Consider the following 21,200-nt stretch of genomic DNA (forward strand, 5'->3'; position numbering starts at 1 on the left):
CAGCAGTGAAACACATATCATTATCAATGATTTAATGATATTAAATATGATTACCTGGGATCATATGACTATTTTCAAAGATATTTCAAAAGGACAAAATATACCAAAGGAATTTGAACTGTGTTATACTTAAAACTTCTCTTAGCTCTATATTTTTGCCTATTATCTTTCTCTCTCTATTCCCTCCTCCTTCTCCCTCCTTCCCTCTCTCCTATCCATCTTTTCTTCCTCTTCTCTTCTTTCTTTCCTTCATTGCTTCCTCCCTTCCTCCTCCTCCCTTTCTTTCCTTCCTTTTTTGGGCTATTTTTCCCTCTCCTGCTGAGTTGGGAGAAAATAAAAACAGTTGGGACATTTACCACAAAACATTCTTTTTTCTTCTCACAGACGTATCACTTAAATAATCTATGAAGATACAGTAGGAAAGGCAAAGAGATTTGTAAATGGAAGTATCTTTCATCTGGCTGTATCCTTAGAGCAATGATTCCCAAAGTCTGGCCCTCAATTATGGGGAGACAAAAACATTACAAGTTGTCCTCAGAACCACTGTCAGCACATGGAATAATAATTTTTAGAATATATATATATATAATTGAACAATATGAAATTGCAAATGTCAATTTTGACCTCCGTAAGCAGCAATTTCATATAATTAATCCTAATTACACACATATATTCATGGCTTCCCTAGTGGCTCAGACAATAAAGAATCTGCCTGCAGTACAGGAGAACTAGGTTTGATCCCTGAGTTGGGAAGATCCCCTGGAGAAAGCAAGGCTACCCACTCCAGTATTCTGGCCTGGAGAATTCCATGGATAGAGGAACTTGGTGGGTACAGTCCCCATGGGGTCACAAAAATCAGACATAACTGAGCCACTAACACTTTCACTTTCATCCATGTAAATATATTATTTTTCCAAATATATGAAAAAGCTATTGTGACTACTTAAATGCATGTAAGACCATACTGATTACATTATTCTTGGTTGAGCAGTTGAGTCAAAAGGAGACCAGTCATAGAGAGGGATGATGTGATGGAAAGTGAAAGTGAAAGTCGCTCAGTCGTGTCCGGCTCTTTGCGACCCCATGGATAGTCCATGGAATTCTCCAGGCCAGAATACTGGAGTGGGGTAGTCTTTACCTTCTCCAGAAGACCTTCCTGACCCAGGAATCAAACCAGGGTCTCCTGCATTGTAGGCATATTCTTTACCAACTGAGCTATCAGGGAGCCCAGTGTGGCTGGAGTATGTATTAATTTCTTATTGGTGCTATAACAAATTATCACATACTTACTGGCTTAAAACAAAATATATTTATTATCTGTATTATCAGGCAAGATATCAGCAGGGCTGTACTCCTGGAGATTCTAGGAGAGGAATAATGTGATTGCTTTTTCCAGCTTCTAGAAGCCTCCTATATTCCTGGTCTCATGTCTCCTTCTGTATCTAAAGTCAGCAGTGGCTGGTTGAGTCTTTCTCACATGGACTTATTTTGTCATTCTCTCTGCCTACTTCTTCCTCTTTTAAGGATTTCTGAATCCACCTGGATTATCCAGGATGATTTCTTTATCTGTAGATCAGCTGATTAGCAATGGTAATTCCCCTTATAATGTAACAAAATATAACATATTCACAGGTCCTGAAGATTAGGACTCGGACATTTTTGAGGACCCATTATTCTGGTTTCCCTTTTCTGGGAGATCTGAGATAGACGTGATAAGAGGTAGAAACTGTAGAATAGGGAAAGGACCTTCACTGATAGAAAAAAATAAAACATCAATCAGGAATTGAACTTGTGAGGAAAGAACAGACCTGAGAGAAGAATTGCAGATCAGGTATGAGGGATTCCTCAGTAGAAAGGCATCCCTGAGAAGGCAGAGACAGTTGGACCCAAAGCACAAGCAAGGGGCAAGGCTGAGTGTACCCTTGAGCTGTAAGAAAGGGAGGGAATATATTGTACTGGGGGCAGGGGCAGAAAGACAAAGAACTTTTTTTTGCTTTCTTTAGAAAACATTAGACAAAGTCTGGAAGTTATCGCCCAGAAATGGGGGAAAAAAAACTCATCCAGTCTTTAAATGTGTGCTGAAGTGGTCAGTGAGATATGAGAAGATGACCTAGCAAAGCTGCCCTCTCATCTGGGATTGGAGATTGTGGATGCCTTTAGTCCAGCCACCAAACCACCAGATCATACAGTGCTTTCCTCAGGTGTGCGGCAGACAGCCAAAGTGGTATGAAATTAACTATCTGTAAATCATGCCTGGAAGAAAGACAACTGAGCACCCTCATATCTGTATCTTGGAGGTAAGGTAATAAATAAATAACAGAAGAACCAAAAGACTGAAATCTCTGTGAAGTTGGAAACACGTGCCCTGCACGAGAGGCAGAAACTGGGACCATTGGAGACTGTGATGCCAGTGTGGTTGGATATCCACTGCTCACAAGTTCTAGTTGGCAGCCTTGGGATTGGCTGACGTGAAGGAAGGAAAGATGATTTGTGTCATCTGCTTTGAGGTTGAGCTTCCCTTTGAATTTCTGTGAAATGAGAACAAATACATCCCTGCACAACTGGTGGGAGATAATAAATGTCTCAGACTGGCATCTTGTAGGACAAATAGCCTGCACAATGAATTTGGCTTAGAATTTGAACACTGTTGATAAGCATATGTTCTTAAGAAACACCAAGCTCCCCAGGACTCCTGAGTACTGCCTAAGACCCTCAATTTTGTTGGTCTGATAGCCCTGGGCATTACAATTTGAGATTCTGGGTGAATAACAGATTCACTGACATTCAATAAGTACCAGTTGTGGTGTCAAGAAGGATGCTGAATATAGTCTTAAATGAACAAATAACAAGAAAGACATTTTATTTGCTAAAACATGTCCAGTTTTTGTTTCAGATCCAAATGTGCAGAGTTCTTGAATGTTTTAGGCTTTGCCCATGTTAACAAATTGGTTGTCAAAGATGATCAGTTTAACTCTTAAATCAGGAATTGCTACCCTTCGTTTTAGCAGTTTCTCCCCCTTCAAATCCACACCTAAAATATTGATCACTGCAAGTGGATAAACTAAGACAGAAGAAAGCTGATACAGGGGCACATCAAGATTTTTCTTTTAGTTACAGATAGCATCCTTTGTCAATGGCATCCCACTCCGGTACTCCTGCCTGGAGAATCCCATGGACGGAGGAGCCTGGAAGGCTGCGGTCGACGGGGCCGCTGAGGGTCAGACACAACTGAGCGACTTTACTTGACTTTACCATCCTTTGAGATTAGCCATGAGTTGATGGCTGTTGAGATGGGAAACATGCAAATGGCAGTTCATTACACTTTACTTTTTTTTCTGGGACTACAATAATAAAAAAGTATTTGTTCTGAAAGAAAGTCCACTTGTGTGACCACCCGCTGCTGAGAAGTTCCACATCAAGCCAGTTCCTCCAAGCCCAAATTCTGTCTATGGACTGACATCTAAAGCCACCATTGCAGAACTGTCACTGCTGATGGCTCTAAGGCTCCATACTAACATAAGGTCATTGCTCCAAAGAGAATTGCACTGCATCTTTCCTGACAGTGTTTGTCCTTGGGGAAGTAAGTCATCTCTGAAACTGTTTTCTCCTCTGTGTATAGGAAGTAATAAATACCTTCCCCTTCCATTGTTGATATGCAGGTTGACAATAATGTGTGCAAAGTCCCTGGCACTTAGGTGCTTGTTATGTGGTAACTACTATCTCTATGGCTTCTATCATAACTTATGTTTGTGTATTCAGCTAGCCTTCAAGTCACTGATGCTATTGGACTTGAGGCTGTTTCTGTGAATTCTTAAGACATTTCTCTTGCCTCCCCAGCTTCTGATCAAATAGAATTAATTCATGACAGCTGCTTGGAAGCCTGTTTATTATTCTGCTGCTGCTGTTAAGTCACTTCAGTCATGTCTGACTCTGTGCTACCCCATAGACGGCAGGCTACCAGGCTCCGCCATCCCTGGGATTCTCCAGGCAAGAACACTGGAGTGGGTTGCCATTGCCTTCTCCAATGCATGAAAGTGAAAAGTGAAAGTGAAGTTGCTCAGTTGTGTCCAACTCTTCGCAACTCCATGAACTGCAGCCTACCAGGCTCCTCCGTCCATGGGATTTTCCAGGCAAGAGTACTAGAGTGGGTTGCCATTGCCTTCTCCAGTTTATGATTCTAATGTCCTGTGAAATTCACTTTATGTGGAACCAACTTTAAACAATTGGTCATCTGATGCCCTGGAAATTTAGCCATAGTGGCAAATGCTATGAAGTCTGGATTGGAATGGGCTTCTCCCTTCCCAGAAAATACCTCAGAATGCATTTGCTTTGAATTAGTTTTGATTTAAAGTTTTATTTTTAGACACTTCATTTTTATGATGAAAATGGATTTCAAGTTGAGTGGTTTCAAGAATATGCTGGGCAGAAAAATTTACCTATCTGTACAACGTTAATTATTGCCTCAAAGGTGAAAGTCATGATTTCCTTATGACCCCAAATCCCTGGCTTTCCAAGTTGAATATACCTGGGTTTGATTTCTGATTTTGAATCTTACCAGCTTTGTGATCTGAGGCAATTTACTTAATGACTGTGAGAACCATATCTCTCATTTGTAAAACAGGGATAATCCATGCCTTTTTGCTATTATTCCAGTATACTATTACTATATCTTTCTTCACATTATGAGAATTAAAGTTTTCATCATATATGAGAGCAATGTGTATAGCAATAAATCTTACTTTTCTTCTTTCTTTCCTTATAGGGAATTGCTTTTATTGTTTTAGTGATATAATTGTCAGTATTTATTATTCCAAGTTTTCTCCATAATGTCTTTCCCACTTGCAGGATAACTTTATTGTAGGCTTATACCCACTCTTTCATTTTTCTTGCAAAAAGTTCTATGATAAAGTATGAAGAAAAATTCTTTCTGTTTTTTTTTTTAAGTTATGTTGAGTTCTAGCTGGGAATATGTATCAAAGTTTATGAATAATTCAACATTACCAGGTAAAGGTCACTTTTATGCTTCTCTGCCCCAATTTTCTCCAACTTTACCTTAATCCATGACTTTGTTTCATTTAAATATGTGCTCTAATTGGTTAAATATTTCTCAGTAAATTTTCTATGCTCTTGCACATGAGGGATGAATCTTGACCAGCTGATGCACAAGAGGCCCCGGGCCAGGAGGTTGGAAATGGTCTGCTCTGCCTTCACTAGCTCCCTGTCCTCACTCGTCAACCTGTGTCTCAGCTATTCAAGGACAGGATGATGCTGCTGTGCTCAGTCTAGCCACACTCACTGTTCTATCCCATGCTCGTCAGCTATTTCCAGGCTTCCACCTGAAACTCCCAAACTTCAAGTCTTCTGAGGTTCTGAGTCAAGCACAGCATTTTAGTGCTTCTGACCTTGAGATGAGCTGAAGGGAAATTTGGCTCATTGTTGAGGACCATGCACTGGTGGCGTGGGGCTGCCTAATAAAGTATTTAAAAACTGGGCAGTTAGACAACAGAAATGTAGAATCTCTCAGTTCTGAAGGCTGCAACTCTGAAATCAAGGTGTCAGCAGGATTGGTTGTCCCTCAGACTCCAAGGTCTTTGAGGGACAAACTGTCCTGGGCCTCTTTCCAAGTCACTGGTGGTTTCTGACAATTTTCAGTCTCCATTGGTTTACAGAAGCATCACCCTGATCTCTGCATTCCCCTCCCTGTGGCATTCCCCCGGTATGTCTATCTCCGTAACCAAATGTACCCTTTTTTTAAGGAAGACCAGTCATATTGGATTAGGATCCGCCTTAATGACCTGATCTTGACTACATTGGCAAAGACTTTATTTGAAAATCACGTCACATTCACAGGTACTGGGGTTAGAATGTCAACATCTTTTGTGGTGACGTACTTTATCTCATAACAGACTACTTCATATTTGTTCTCTGTAGCCAAGCTAACTGTCCTTATCTTTCCCATTTATAAAGAAGACTGTCAATAAGTGGGGCCCACAGGACACAGACTCAAATGCCAGTTCTCCCATCTGCACAAAAGAAGGAGCAGCTGGAGGCAAATTTCACAGTCCCTATAGGTGACTCATTCTCTCTGGGAATAGGTCCTCTGTTCTCACTAGCTAGAAATGTGGCCAGAGGAAGGGACTACAATTCGCTAAAATAATTACCAGAGTTGTGGATGGATGACTCATTTTTTAGGTCATGCAATTTGAAGGTGTTAGTGTATCTTTACTTTCTGAATATCATTAAACCACCAGCTTAATTCTGAAAACATATATTAAACTATTTTCTACTGACAGTATTTATACAACTGCTCATCTTTCATTGTATAGCATATGGGAAGTTTGTGTAAGAATTGTTTCTTTGGGAATGTATGTATTTATAAAAGGTAGACAATGTCAATTCTACATCAAGAGTCAGTCAACAACCAAATACTTAGGATTTGCAGGGCACAGTTAGACACCCCACAGAGATCATCTCTGAAATTCCTAGTAGGACTCTGCTGAGTGGATAGCATTGGGCCATTTTATAGTCAATGGAAAGCAGGTGCAAAGAAGTTGTGAAGGCCTCAGTCCTATGATTCTGGTGGCTACAGGGCAGGAACCCCCAAAAGGTCTTTCAGATTGTCTTTCAGATTGTACTCTACTTGCTTTCCCTGAATGATCTGCTTAGCACCATGCAAGGAGCTATGCCTTCTGTAAGAATATATCCGAGAGAGGGAGACTGTGTCCTGTGGAGTCAACAAAGGTTTAAATCCAGCTTCTACATTAGCAGTGTGAACAGAGACAGATGACTTAATTGTTCAATGTCTCGGTTTCTTACAACCAAATCCATATACTTATCTTAGGGCTGTTCTGGAAGTTACATGAGACTGTATTGATAAAGTATCTGAAATACTGCCTGTCACATAAGAAACATGTAATGCATAATAGTATCATTGTATGTAATAAAATAATAATAAAGTGGTAACTTAGAACATAATATTTTATAACTTTCTACAATAGCAAGGCCAAGGCATTAAGGAAAGAGAAGCCACTGCTTGTTTGAACATAAGGTCTATGTTCTTCATTAGTGTCTCCTTTCTGTTTAAGGCAGGAAGGCCACACTCTTGCTCCTGCAACCAGGAACATTCCAATGATTCTCCCCATGTGTTCCTGTGGGCTTCTTCCATGGCTCAGTAGTAAAGAATCCACCTGCAAGAGATGTGGGTTCGATTCCTGGGTCAGGAAGATCCCATGGAAGAGGGCATGGCAATCCACTCCAGTATTCTTGCCTGGAGAATTCCAAGGACAGAGATGCCTGGCAGGCTACAAGGTCACAAAGAGTCAGACATGACTGAAACAACTTAGCATGGGCATACGCACACCTTCTTGTACCTCTTTCAATGGCTATAAATTCACTCATGGCCAACAGGTCAAGGAAAGGGGCAGTGGTCATTTTCAGGTTGTATTATTGGAAGATTAGGCTTGAACTCAAAAGTGCCTTAGCCATTACCAGTTTTTCTAAAACTCTAATTTTTGACTGCCAGGTAACAATGAATAGAGGGGGTAAAAAATGCTTTTTTTTTTTTCTTTTTTAGAACATAGATTCTAAAAATCTAAAAGTGACATTTCAAAACCATCATTTCTTCTCCAGAGATGGCTGGAAATAAATGTGCTAACAGTCTGCTTTTTAAAAGTGCCTCTGGGCCACGTGGAAGGCACCAAGCCGTTGTATGCATTTTAACATGTGTATATGTCTTAAAATTGCCACCAAGCCTTGTAGCCAGAGGAATGCATGAAAGCATTGTGTAATTTGGGGATTAAATAAGTAAAGTGAAGCTGAATATGAAAACCATCCCACCTCAGAACCAAACAATGTGAAACAAAAAAAAAAAATCAATTATGATGGAAAGAGGAGGGAAGGAGAGACCCCATGAGGAGAAGCAGTGAAAAGTACACTTGCTCAAATTTAAATTAAATGGTTTGATGGCTGGTGGCTTACAATTAAGCAAGAAAAAAAGATTGTCCAGAAATCCTCAAAACTCAGCATGGTACCTCTCCACATAGTTTTTTACTCTATGTCCCATGGAGGCACCTTGGAGAGAGCTGAGGAACGTCCAGACAATCTCATCATGAGCCCTAGGTTGGGGAGAAGTAAAAAGAAAAGGAATGTTGAAGGTTTTTACACCCTTCTCATTCTGCAAGAACAGCAATAAAAATCTCCCAGACACAGAGATTTCATGCTAATGATTTTCTCAAGGGGGAGGGGAAAAGGAAGGGCTTAATTATTTTGAGCAATAAATGGAAAACTAGGCAAGTGGAACATACATACAGTGTCTCAGAGAGGCCCAAACACTTTCCAGTTAGCCCATTTCTGTTTGCAGGAAGGGCTATCACCATGAGCGTGAGACAGCCAGATGAAGGCAGGGACCAGTCCCATTCAGTTGGATGGAGGCTACAGGGACAGAGCTCCAACCCCTAAAGTAGGGCACAACCCAGAAATGGTACATGGTCAAGTCAAGTGTCAAATAATGAACTTCAGGACATCATAGAATAGGATGTGTTCCCTTTAATTTAAGGTATTCAAGATAATTACAAAAAAGAGGGCAGAGTCTAGGACCGCCAGCCATCACTATATGTAGTCCTCTCTGAGCCCTGTACCTTCATACCCTTGAAACATCAGTTCAGTTCAGTTCAGTCACTCAATCGTGTCCAACTCTTTGCTACCCCATGAATCGCAGCACACAAGGCCTCCCTGTCCATCACCAACTCCCAGAGTTCACTCAGACTCACGTCCATCGAGTCAGTGATGCCATCCAGCCATCTCATCCTCTGTCGTCCCCTTCTCCTCCTGCCCCCAATCCCTCCCAGCATCAGAGTCTTTTCCAATGAGTCAGCTCTTCGCATGAGGTGGACAAAGTACTGGAGTTTCAGCTTCAGCATCATTCCTTCCAAAGAAATCCCAGGGCTAATCTCTTCCAGAATGGACTGGTTGGATCTCCTTGCAGTCCAAGGGACTCTCAAGAGTCTTCTCCAACACCACAGTTCAAAAGCATCAATTCTTTGGCATTTAGCCTTCTTCACAGTCCAACTGTTACATCCATACATGACCACAGGAAAAACCATAGCCTTGACTAGACGAACCTTTGTTGGCAAAGTAATGTCTCTGCTTTTGAATATACTACCTCAAGCCCTGAACAAATAGCCATATTGTTTCATAGAAGAGGTGAAGCATGCCCATGAATCTTGAAAGAAAAGTCAAGGGGAATTTACCATATCAGAACAAGTAAAGTTCTGGACAGACTTATCCACTTCTAACAGCATGATGTTTATGCAGCAATTATGAAGCAATTGATACATACAATGGGGTAAAACAATGGGATATTACTCATCCATAAAAAGGAATATATTTGAGTCAGTTCTAATGAGTTGGAAGAAATTTGACCTTATTATACAGAGTGAAATAAGTCAGAAAGAGAAAAACAGATACCATATATTAACTCATATATTGGAATCTAGACAGATGGTACTGACGAACCTATTTGCAGGGCAGCAATGAAGATGCAGACATAGAGACAGACTTGTCATCACAGTGGGGGAAGGAGAGAGGGATGAACTGGAAGAATAACATTGAAACAGATACATTACCATATGTAAAAATAACCAGTATAAGTTTGCTGTATGATGCAGGGACTTCAAATCCAGTGCTCTGTGACAACCTAGAGGGGTAGGATGGGGTGGGAGGAAAGTTCAAGAAGGAGGGAACATATATACACCTATGGCTGATTCATGTTGATGTGTGGCAGAAACCAACACAATATTGTAAAGTGATTATCCTCCAGTTAAAAATACAAAAAAGGGGGGGAACAGAGGGTATGGGAGTGTATCACAAGAAAGGAGAGAAAAAGGAAAGGCAGTGAGGAAAAAAGAAGCTGGCAGGCAAAAGAAAAATGAAGCATCTAATTAGGAAAATATCTTAATCCCAGGAAATATGAAACACTAATATTTTACTGTACACAGAAAAACATATTAATAATGGGTTTATTTTAATGGATTTTAAATGAGGGGCATTAAAATAAAAATAGGTAAAGGGAGAGATTATAGACAGAAAATTACAAATAAAATCAATATACTACTAAATAAAAAGAGAAAATAAACCCAGCAAAAAATGATAATAGCTTAGTACTGAATTATTGCTATAGAAAAAGGATGTAAATAATTATAAATAAAGAGTAAGAAACAAACTGACTTGAGCAATTCAAGTCCATGATGTTCTTCCTGGTGACTTTGTCATTCAAGGGTGAAGAAAGCAGTCAGACCTTCTCAAACATAAAGAAACTTATGACACCTATAAGCATTTTCTGAAAAAGAATCAGATAAAAGCAGAATTTAGCCAAGCAAAAGCTCAAACCAGAAGCCAGGGAAAATGTCTGGTATAAGGCATTAAACACTTACATGTAGAAAAATGACTAAGCTGTGGTAAATATGATTCAAAAGGTTAACAACTATTATAAATTCCAATGTTGTGTTAAAGGATAAGTTTTTAAAGGAAATTTGTAACTACCATATGGAACATATGTCAAAAATAACTCATAATTAATGAGAGAATCTGTAATACATCATAACAAGTTCAAAAGAGAACTCAATATACACATATATATAGGGAATAAAATAATTCTGAAATCAAGTTGCAAATTGATGTAAAACCGATCTGTTTACAGGTCAATAATCAATTGCAACACACTGGGCCTAATTCATTTGTGTTTCTATAAACAAGAATCATTTACATTATTGTCAGATTTCTATAACTTACAGAGCTGTAAAACAGTTCAAATACCACGAAAGGCAGAGACAGCTGAAATAGATGACCTTGGCAGAGTATTTACTGAGTTTTTTTTCTTTTTTCCTATTTTAATCCTTCATAACTTTTCCTGATAATTGTAAAAGTTACAATACAAGAAAAAAATGTGCTATTATCCTTATTTCAACTTAAAAGTATTTGAAAATTCAAAGATATATACATCTACGAAAGTATATTTATTTGTTTCCTCAAGTTTTTACAAGTGCCACCAGAAAAATAACAAGGTTAAGATTGGGTATAGAATAATAAGAGATATTATTTTAATGTTTGTTTAAAATGGCAAGGAAGACTTTATTCAAGATTATGGCAATGGGGGAGAGACTATTGCAATAAAGAAGAGAGATTGACCTTAACTCCAAATACAACCAGTGTAAGTGGTTTTTTATCACCAGTGGGCAGAATAAAGGAGAGGAGCGACAATTGCAAAGAGGAACTTAGTTACTAATCAAAGATGAAGGGGAAGAGGAAGTTGATTGGCTATAGAGGGTTGGGGGATTCTCAGTAAACTGACAGCAGGATTCTTTGCTAAAACCAGGCTTGGCAGGCCAAGGACAATGAATAGCTAAAAGAATTCAGAGAAGTTTGACCAAAGTTTGGCCAAGGAGGTAATCCTTTGGTAGAATGTTAATAAATCAAAAAAGGGGTGAAGTATAATGTTTAAAGTTATGTTCAAGGGAAAAAAAAAAGACAACAAAGAAAATTGCAATAAATTAGAGCATTTCAGTTCAATTCAGTTCAGTCACTCATTCATGTCCAACTCTTTGCGACCCCATGAATCACAGCACACAAGGCCTCCCTGTCCATCACCAACTCCTGGAGTTCACCCAAACTCACATCCATTGAGTCAGTGATGCCATCCAGCCATCTCATCCTCTGTCGTCCCCTTCTCCTCCTGCCCCCAATCCCTCCCAGCATCAGAGTCTTTTCCAATGAGTCAGCTCTTCACATGAGGTGGCCAAAGTACTGGAGTTTCAGCTTCAGCATCTCCTTCCAAAGAAATCCCAGGGCTGATCTCTCCCAGAATGGACTGGTTGGATCTCCTTGCAGTCCAAGGGACTCTCAAGAGTCTTCTCCAACACCACAGTTCAAAAGCATCAATTCTTCGGCACTCAGCTTTGTTCACAGTCCAACTCTCACATCCATACATGACCACTGGAAAAACCATAGCCTTGACTAGATGGACCTTTGTTGGCAAAGTAATGTCTCTGCTTTTCAATATGCCGTCTAGGTTAGTCATAATTTTTCTTCCAAGGAGTAAGCGTCTTTTAATTTCATGGCTGCAGTCACCATCTGCAGTGATTTTGGAGCCCAAAAATATAAAGTCTGACACTGTTTCCGTTTATTTGCCATGAAGTGATGGGACAAGATGCCATGATCTTCATTTTCTGAATGTTCAGTTTTAAGCCAACTTTCTCACTCTTCTCTTTCACCTTCATCAAGAGGCTTTTTAGTTCCTCTTCACTTTCTGCCATAAGGGTGGTGTCACCTGCCTATCTAGGGTTATTGATATTTTTCCCGGCAATCTTGATTCCATCTTGTACTTCTTCCAGCCCAGCATTTCTCATGATGTACTCTGCATATAAGTTAAATAAACAGGGTGACAATATATAGCCTTAAAGTACTCCTTTTCCTATTTGGAACTAGTCTGTTGTTCCATGTCCAGTTCTAACTGTTGCTTCCTGACCTGCATTCAAATTTCTCAAGAGGCAGGTCAGGTGGTCTGGTATGCCTATCTGTTTCAGAATTTGCCACAGTTTATTGTGATCCACACAGTCAAAGGCTTTGGCATAGTCAATAAAGCAAAAATAGATGCTTTTCTGGAACTCTCTTGCTCTTTTCGATGATCCAGCAACCTGTCTCTGGTTGGCAATATGGTCTCTGGTTCCTCTGCCTTTTCTAAAACCAGCTTGAACATCTGGAAGTTCACCGTTCACATATTGCTGAGGCCTGACTTGGAGAATTTTGAGCATTACTTTACTAGCGTGTGAGATGAGTGCAATTGTGCAGTAGTTTGAGCATTCTTTGGCATTGCCTTTCTTTGGGATTGGAATGAAAACTGACCTTTCCAGTCCTGTGGCTATTGCTGAGTTTTCCAAATTTGCTGGCATATTGAGTGCAGCACTTTCACAGCATCATCTTTCAGGATTGGAAATAGCTCCACTGGAATTCCATCACCTACACTAGCTTTGTTTGTAGTGATGCTTTCTAAGGCCCACTTGACTTCACATTCCAGGATGTCTGGCTCTAGGTCAGTGATCACACCATCGTGATTATCTGGGTCATGAAGATCTTTTTTGTACAGTTCTTCTGTGTATTCTTGCCACCTCTTCTTAATATCTTCTGCTTCTGTTAGGTCCATACCATTTCTGTCCTTTATCAAGCCCATCTTTGCATGAAATGTTCCCTTGGTATCTCTGATTTTCTTGAAGAGATCTCTAGTCTTTCCCATTCTGTTGTTTTCCTCTATTTCTTTGCATTGATCGCTGAAGAAGGCTTTCTTATCTCTTCTTGCTATTCTTTGGAACTCTTCATTCAGATGCTTATATCTTTCCTTTTCTCCTTTGCTTTTCTCTTCTCTTCTTTTCACAGCTATTTGTAAGGCCTCGCCAGACAGCCATTTTGCTTTTTTGTATTTCTTTTCCATGGGATGGTCTTGATCCCTGTCTCCTGTACAATGTCACAAACTTCCATCCATTGTTCATCAGGCAATCTATCTATCAGATCTAGGCCCTTAAATCTATTTCTGACTTCCACTGTATAATCATAAGGGATTTGATTCAGGTCATACCTGAATGGTCTAGTGGTTTTCTCTACTTTCTTCAAATTAAGTCTGAATTTGGCAATAAGGAGTTCATGATATGAGCCAGAGTCAGCTCCTGGTCTTGTTTTTGTTGACTGTATAGAGCTTCTCCATCTTTGGCTGCAAAGAATATAATCAATCTGATTCCAGTGTTGACCATCTGGTGATGTCCATGTGTAGAGTCTTCTCTTGTGTTGTTGGAAGAAGGTGTTTGCTATGACCAGTGCATTTTCTTGGCAAAACTCTATTAGTCTTTTCCTGCTTCATTCTGTATTCCAAGGCCAAATTTACCTATTACTCCTGGTGTTTCTTGACTTCCTACTTTTGCATTCCAGTCCCCTATAATGAAAAGGACATCTTTTTTGGGTGTTAGTTCTAAAAGGTCTTGTAGGTCTTCATACAAGCATTCAAATTCAGGTTCTTCAGTGTTACTGGTTGGGGTAACAGTCTAGGTTGCTCATAACTTTCCTTCCAAGGAGTAAGTGTCTTTTAATTTCATGGCTGCAATCACTGCCCACAAAAATAAAGTCAGCCACTATTTCCACTGTTTCCCCATCTATTTGCCATGAAGTGATGGGACTGGATGCCATGATCTTAATTTTCTGAATGTTGAGTTTAAAGCCAACTTTTTCACTCTCCTCTTTCACTTTCTTCAAGAAGCTCTTTAGTTCTTCTTTACTTTCTGCCATAAGGGTGGTGTCAAATGCATATCTGAGGTTACTGATATTTCTCCTGGCAATCTTGATTTCAGCTTGAGCTTCATCCAGCCCAGCATTTCTCATGATGTGCTCTGCATATAAGTTAAATAAGCGGGATGACAATATACAGCCTTGACGTACTCCTTTTCCTATTTGGAACCAGTCTGTTGTTCCATGTTCAGTTCTAACTGTTGCTTCCTGGCCTGCATACAGATTTCTCAAGAGGCAGGTCAGGTGGTCTGACAGTGGATTTCAAGGACAATATAATTATTTAAAATCCAGTACTAAAATTTGAAGTGAAACTAAAAATTAAAAAACAAAATTCTTTTGCAAATATAACATACTTAATTATTTCATATTGGCAACAAATTTTATAGTATCTTTCTCTTCTGTTGAATCATTAATTTTTCCCTGTTTCTTTGTCACTTTAACTGTCAAAAGTTCTCAGTGCTGTCAGAATGCTTGCTAATACACAGACTCTCAGAAAACAAATGGTTACAGGACTTCTACATAATGACTTGACTGTCTTTCTTCTCCCTCAAAGAGTAAAAAATCTGTTTCCTTCTATGACTTGTATTAAATTCCAGCACCATTCAAGTAAGAGACAAATTTGTGATAACTACTCTCTTAATGCATTATTTGAAAGTATTTGTGCAACTTCAATGATGGTTAGGGTACACAATGTAATTATCCTTAACTTCATTACTGAAATGAACTTGGGTTTGCCATGCAGCAAAACCAATTTACTGAATCCAGGTTGTGGTGAAGAAAAATACAGTGCTTATTACAGGCACAAAGCAAAGAGTATGGGTGGCTTATGCTCAAAAACCTGAACTCCCTGAAAGTTTTCAAGGAAAGATTTTTAAAGGCAACATTTGGGGTGAGGGCTGCATGGTGCATGATTTTCTTCTGATTGGTTGATGGTGAGGTAAAAGAGTGATGTTTCAAGAATCTTGATCATCAAACTTCTGGTTGCAGTCTGGAGTTCACATGCTTCTGTTCAGCATGTAGTCACCATCATTCACCAGTCTGAGTAAATTAGGACGGGGGTGGTTCTTAGTTACTGCAGAACAACTCAAAGATCTGTGTCAAATTGTTACATATATTGCTTGAGAGGGAACTAGGATTCCGGGGTTTTTTGTTGCGATTTTTCTTTGTTTTAGATTTTTTGATGTGGATCATTTTTATGTCTTTATTGAATTTAGGACTCTATGACTGAACCATCATCATTACTTTTCTTGTTTAACTGCTTCTCCTTTGTCTTTTCATTTTCTCACTCCTCTAATTAATAACTGCCTGTGTTTGCTCTCTGGAACACAGAGAAGGCCTTGGAGACCAAAGCTTTTATCTAAAAACAAGAAAGAGGAGACAAGAAGGAGCTTTTGTACCTGGAAGGACTCCGCAGGGTCCTGCTCCTCTTCATCATTAAGCCACTTGCTTGTCTTGCATTATAAATATTTAATAAGAAGATAATCAAATTATAGTTTTGCAAGAATCTCTTGCTAGGATGCTATTAGGAAAAATAATGGTTTTTGAATATTTAAAAAATAGATATTAAGAAAGGGGTCTTCTCTTACGAGTGCCGCATATAGGGCAGTTCGTTCTTCCTGAGGAATCGATATCAAGAAATTTTGGAAGCATAATTTTTTTGTACTTAGGCAGCTGGGAATCATTGGTCCTGGTACCCCATCTCTCCCACAAAAAAAAAAAAAAAATAGGTATAACGCTACTGCTGAAGCAATATTTTTTAAAGATAAAAATGTATCAGTCAGTAATGTTGTTTCTTTCCTCTCCTTCATTCTTCTGCTTTTCTTCTTTCCTTTGTTATTTTCACCCATTGCTTCCCTTTTGTGTTTATATTATTTATTTTAGAGCTGTGTAACTTTAGAGGATGATCACTGCATTTTCATAGTCCAAACATTTTTGGGAAAAAGTTGTCATTTCAGAAAAGTAAGCTGTCACAATATTAATTTAATTTTACTTTTTTTCATTTTTTAGAAAATGTAGCATTATCAAAATTAAACATATTTTTAGAAACGTTTTTAAAGATTTCTTAATATGGACAATTTCAAACATACCAAAAGCTGATATTATGGTAAAATAAATCCCTTTTACTTAATATTCATCTTCAGCAATTGCCAGCTTATAAACAGTTTTGTTTCACTAATCTCCCCACTTTCATTTATGGTTTTGGGGATTTTTTTTCAGGGCAAAATGCCAGGCATTATGCCATTTCACCTCTAAATACATTATCATGCACTGCTAACATACACTTTCTTTTTACACATTCATCATGTCATTAACACATCTAAAATTAAAATGAAGCACTATTTCACACCAATATTTCATACTCAGATTGGCCTGATTATCTCAAAACCACTTTTTCACTGTGAGATTGTTTGAATCAGAATTCAAACAAAATCCATAAATTGTATTTGGTTCCTATGTCTTCTCTGATTTTCCCATTGGCTGTTTCTGAGGGGTTAGGAAAGAATCCATTATTTATTCTGTAGAATTCTCACATTTTGCATCTGGTTAATGAGTCCTCTGGTCTTCCTCGGTAGCTCAGCTGATAAAGAATTTGCTGGCAATGAGGGAGACCCTGGTTTGATTTCTGGGTTGGGAAGATCCCCTGGGGAAGGGATAGGCTACCCACTCCAGTATTCTTGAGCTTCCCTGGTGGCTCAGATGGTAAAGAATCCACCTACAATGCAGGAGACCTGGGTTCAATCCCTGGGTTCAGAAGATCCCCTGGAGGAGTACATGGCAACCCATTCCAGTAATCTTGCCTGGAGAATCCCCGTGGACAAAGGAGCCTGGTGGGCTGCATCCATGGAGTCACAAAGAGTCGGGCACAGCTGAGCGACTAAGCACTGCGTATCACAATGAATCATTTGTGGCATCATGTAACATATTTCTCTTTCTCAGTGTGTATCCTATACACTGGTAGTGAGGTGCAGTTATAATTTAAGTAATTTTTTTTCAATAAGACATCATGCATGGTATTGTAAATTTCCTATTTTTATGAGAAATTTAACTCAATTCAGTTCACTCAGTTGTGTCCGACTCTTTGCAACCCCATGGACTGTAGCACACCAGGCTTTCCTGTCCATCACCAACTCCCGGATCCTACTCAAACTCATGTCCATGGCGTTGGTGACGCCATCCAACCATCTCATCCTCTGTCCTCCCCTTCTCCTGGTCGTGCTAACATTCTCTGTAACATTCAGGTTGTGTCAGTGTGATCCATCCAAAAAACAATTTCACACCAACAAATCTTTGGGTGATTTTGATCCTTTGGCATTTACAAAATGATGGTTTTCTAATTCCATTATTTCCTCTTCATTTATTAGTTGGAAATAATTTATATAGAAAGAACCTTTTATTATGTAATTGTTGGCTACTCTAAAAAACAGAAAAATATATTTAATTCTTTCCAATTGTTTTTGAAGTTTTAGAACAGTCAGTCTTAGCAATTACCAATGTTACCAATACAATCTTTTTAAATATCATTTTGAAATAATAGCTTTTTAAATTGTGCTTTTTATTTTAGAATAGATTGAGATAGAAAAGCTGTGAAGATAGTGTATCTTCAAAAAACAGAGTTGGTAGGATCTGTATTTACATCTTTATCTATATCATTTACATCTATAGGATCATCTACCTATCTCCCTATTTATAGAGATTTATTTCAAGAAATTGGTTCACGTCATTGTAGGACTGGCAAATCCAAAATCTGTAGGACAGACCAGCAGGCTGGAACCTCAGACAGAAGTTGGTGCTTCAGTCTTGGAGCAGAATTTCCTCAGGAAACACTAATTTTGTTTTTTGTATTTTAATTCACTTTTGCTCAGAAAAATTTAGTTAACATCAGGTGTGGGATAAAATTATACCATTCTCAGATTAGAACTAGGAATCTTTTGATCTAATTTAGACGAGATTTCAGGGTTGAGAAAAGCTACAGTTTTGCTTTTAAGTCCTTTCCACTGACTGAATGAACCCCACCTGTATTATGGAAAACAATCTTGGACTGAAAGTCAATTGATTGCAGATGTTTTCCACATTGACAAAACAACTTCACAGCAACACCTACCTTAGTGTTTGATTGAATAGTCTAGCCTCTAAAATTAACAATAAAAATGACCATCATAGATGGTGAAGAGAATTCCTATATACCCCACATGAAGGAATTAAAGAAGGAAAGAAAAGAAAAAGGAAGAAAGGAAGGAAGGAAACAAGGAAGGAAGGAAAGATAAGTGGTAGGGGGGAAGGAGGAAGAGGAAATGGAGAGAGAGAGAGAGATGATAGGCTGAAAATATAGAGGTAAAAGAAAAAAGAAGTTTTCAGTATGACACAGTTCAAGTTCTTTCAAATATATTGTCCTTTTGAATTATTTTTGAAATAGGCCCATTGATAAGATACATTATTTGTTTCCCTTCTGTTGACATCTTCCATCAAGATGGTAAATTTGTCACAATGAGTGAAACAATATTGATATATTACTATTAAGTTCATATTATGTTTACATTTCTTTACTTTTTAGATTTAATGCCCATTTTCTGTTCCAGGATCTCATCCAAAATACTTTTAATCATCATGTGTCCCTAGCCACTCTTGACTGTGATAATTTCTCAGATTTTCTCTGCTTTTATGACCTTTATAGTTCTGGAGTACCTGTTATGTGTTTTATAAAATACTCATTAAATGGATTTTATCTCATACTCTTCTCATGATTAGACCAAAGTTACGTATTTCTGGAAGGAAGACTACAGAGGTAGTGTCATTTTAATCACCTCATAGCAAGAGTACATGCCATCAGCATGACTGATACTGTGGATGTTGACTTTGATCACCTGGCTGAGGTAGTTTCTCAGGATTCTCCACTGAAAAGTACAAGAAGAAAGTTATTATACACAGGCTGAACTTGAGGAGTGGGACATTATCTATGTAAATTATTTGTATTTATTCTGTTCTACAGATTTTTATCTTTTCTCCATTTATTTATGTATTCAATCCTTAACATACATTTAAGCAGTATGGGTTGAAACACCTGTTTTAAACTTTGGGTTATAATCCAACACTACTTTATTTTATTGCTCAAATTGCTCCAGGCTTGGCCATTCGGAGATCTTTCGTTTTGCTCCTATGACTCTTTGGCATGCCCCATCAGAGCGGGCATGATTAACCAATCAAAGACACACTTTGTTTTCCTTACCATATCATTTACTTCTAGCATTTCCTTTCAGTTCTTTCTTAGTTCCCATCTCTCTGTTTACATATGCTATCAGTTCTTATCTGTTGTATGTTTTAGTTACAGCCATTAAGATATGAATCATAAGTTATTTTCAATTCCCTGACATAATCTCAACATCTGTGTTATATCTGAGTTTTGTTTCTAATGATTGGCATATTTCTTCACAAAGTGGTGTTGCTTCTTGTCTTTGTGTATCTTATAATTTTTTTTTGTTGAAATCAAGACATGTTATTTCAGGTAATGTTAACAGAGATAAATAAGCCTTACTGTGAGAATCTTTGTTCACCTGGCTGATAAGTAACTGGGCTTACTGTTTGCCATAGCTGCAGGTGTCAGAGACTTCTCTTTTCTGGACTTTGGTTTCTAAGTTTTCCTGCTTAGATAGAGCGTGAATCTTGCAACTCAGCTACAATGTCCTATTGTTATCCTGAAGCCTGGTCCATGTGGTGGTGAAGTATGGGTTTTGGGGAGCATTCTATGCTGTTCTGATCAAGTATCAGTCTTTTTGTGGGTCTGTGTCTCAGGGCTATGGCCTTCATAAGCATTTACATCCCTCCTCCTGTGGTACAACTTTCCCCCTTCACTCCATCCTCTTCTTTCTGGGTATGGCATTGCCAATCTATATAGAGGAAAACAACAGAATGGGAAAGACTAGAGATCTCTTCAAGAAAATCAGAGATACCAAAGGAACATTTCATGCAAAGATGGGCTCGATAAAGGACAGAAATGGTATGGACCTGACAGAAGCAGAAGATATTAAGAAGAAGTGGCAAGAATACACAGAAGAACTGTACAAAAAAGATCTTCACGACCCAGATAATCACAATGGTGTGATCACTCACCTAGAGCCAGACATCCTGGAATGTGAAGTCAAGTGGGCCTTAGAAAGCATCACTACGAACAAAGCTAGTGGAGGTGATGGAATTCCAGATGAGCTATTCCAAATCCTGAAAGATGATGCTGTGAAAGTGCTGCACTCAATATGCCAGCAAATTTGGAAAACTCAGCGGTGGCCACAGGACTGGAAAGGTCAGTTTTCATTCCAATCCCAAAGAAAGGCAATGCCAAAGAATGCTCAAACTACCACACAATTGCACTCATCTCACACGCTAGTAAAGTAATGCTCAAAATTCTCCAAGCCAGGCTTCAGCAATACATGAACCATGAACTTCCTGATGTTCAAGCTGGTTTTAGAAAAGGCAGAGGAACCAGAGATCAAATTGCCAACATCTGCTGGATCATCAAAAAAGCAAGAGAGTTCCAGAAAAACATCTATTTTTGCTTTATTGACTATGCCAAAGCCTTTGACTGTGTGGATCACAATAAACTGTGGAAAATTCTGAAAGAGATGGGAATACCAGACCACCTGATCTGCCTCTTGAGAAATCTGTATGCAGGTCAGGAAGCAACAGTTAGAACTGGACATGGAACAACAGACTGGTTCCAAATAGGAAAAGGAGTACTTCAAGGCTGTATATTGTCACCCTGTTTATTTAATTTATATGCAAAGTACATCATGAGAAATGCTGGAATGGAAGAAACGCTGGAATGGAAGAAACACAAGCTGAAATCAAGATTGCCGGGAGAAATATCAATAACCTCAGATATGCAG

General features: G+C 38.8%; 1 non-coding gene across 1 annotated transcript; it reads left to right on the forward strand.

Moving 5' to 3' along the window:
- Positions 1 to 15,892: 15,892 nt before the first annotated feature.
- Positions 15,893 to 16,023, forward strand: LOC138989035 (U11 spliceosomal RNA). Its single transcript, XR_011465279.1, has one exon. It is a non-coding gene; the product is annotated as a U11 spliceosomal RNA (small nuclear RNA).
- Positions 16,024 to 21,200: the final 5,177 nt, after the last annotated feature.

Source organism: Bos mutus, chromosome 8 (assembly GCF_027580195.1).
Source record: "Bos mutus isolate GX-2022 chromosome 8, NWIPB_WYAK_1.1, whole genome shotgun sequence".
Taxonomy (NCBI): Eukaryota; Metazoa; Chordata; class Mammalia; order Artiodactyla; family Bovidae; genus Bos; species Bos mutus.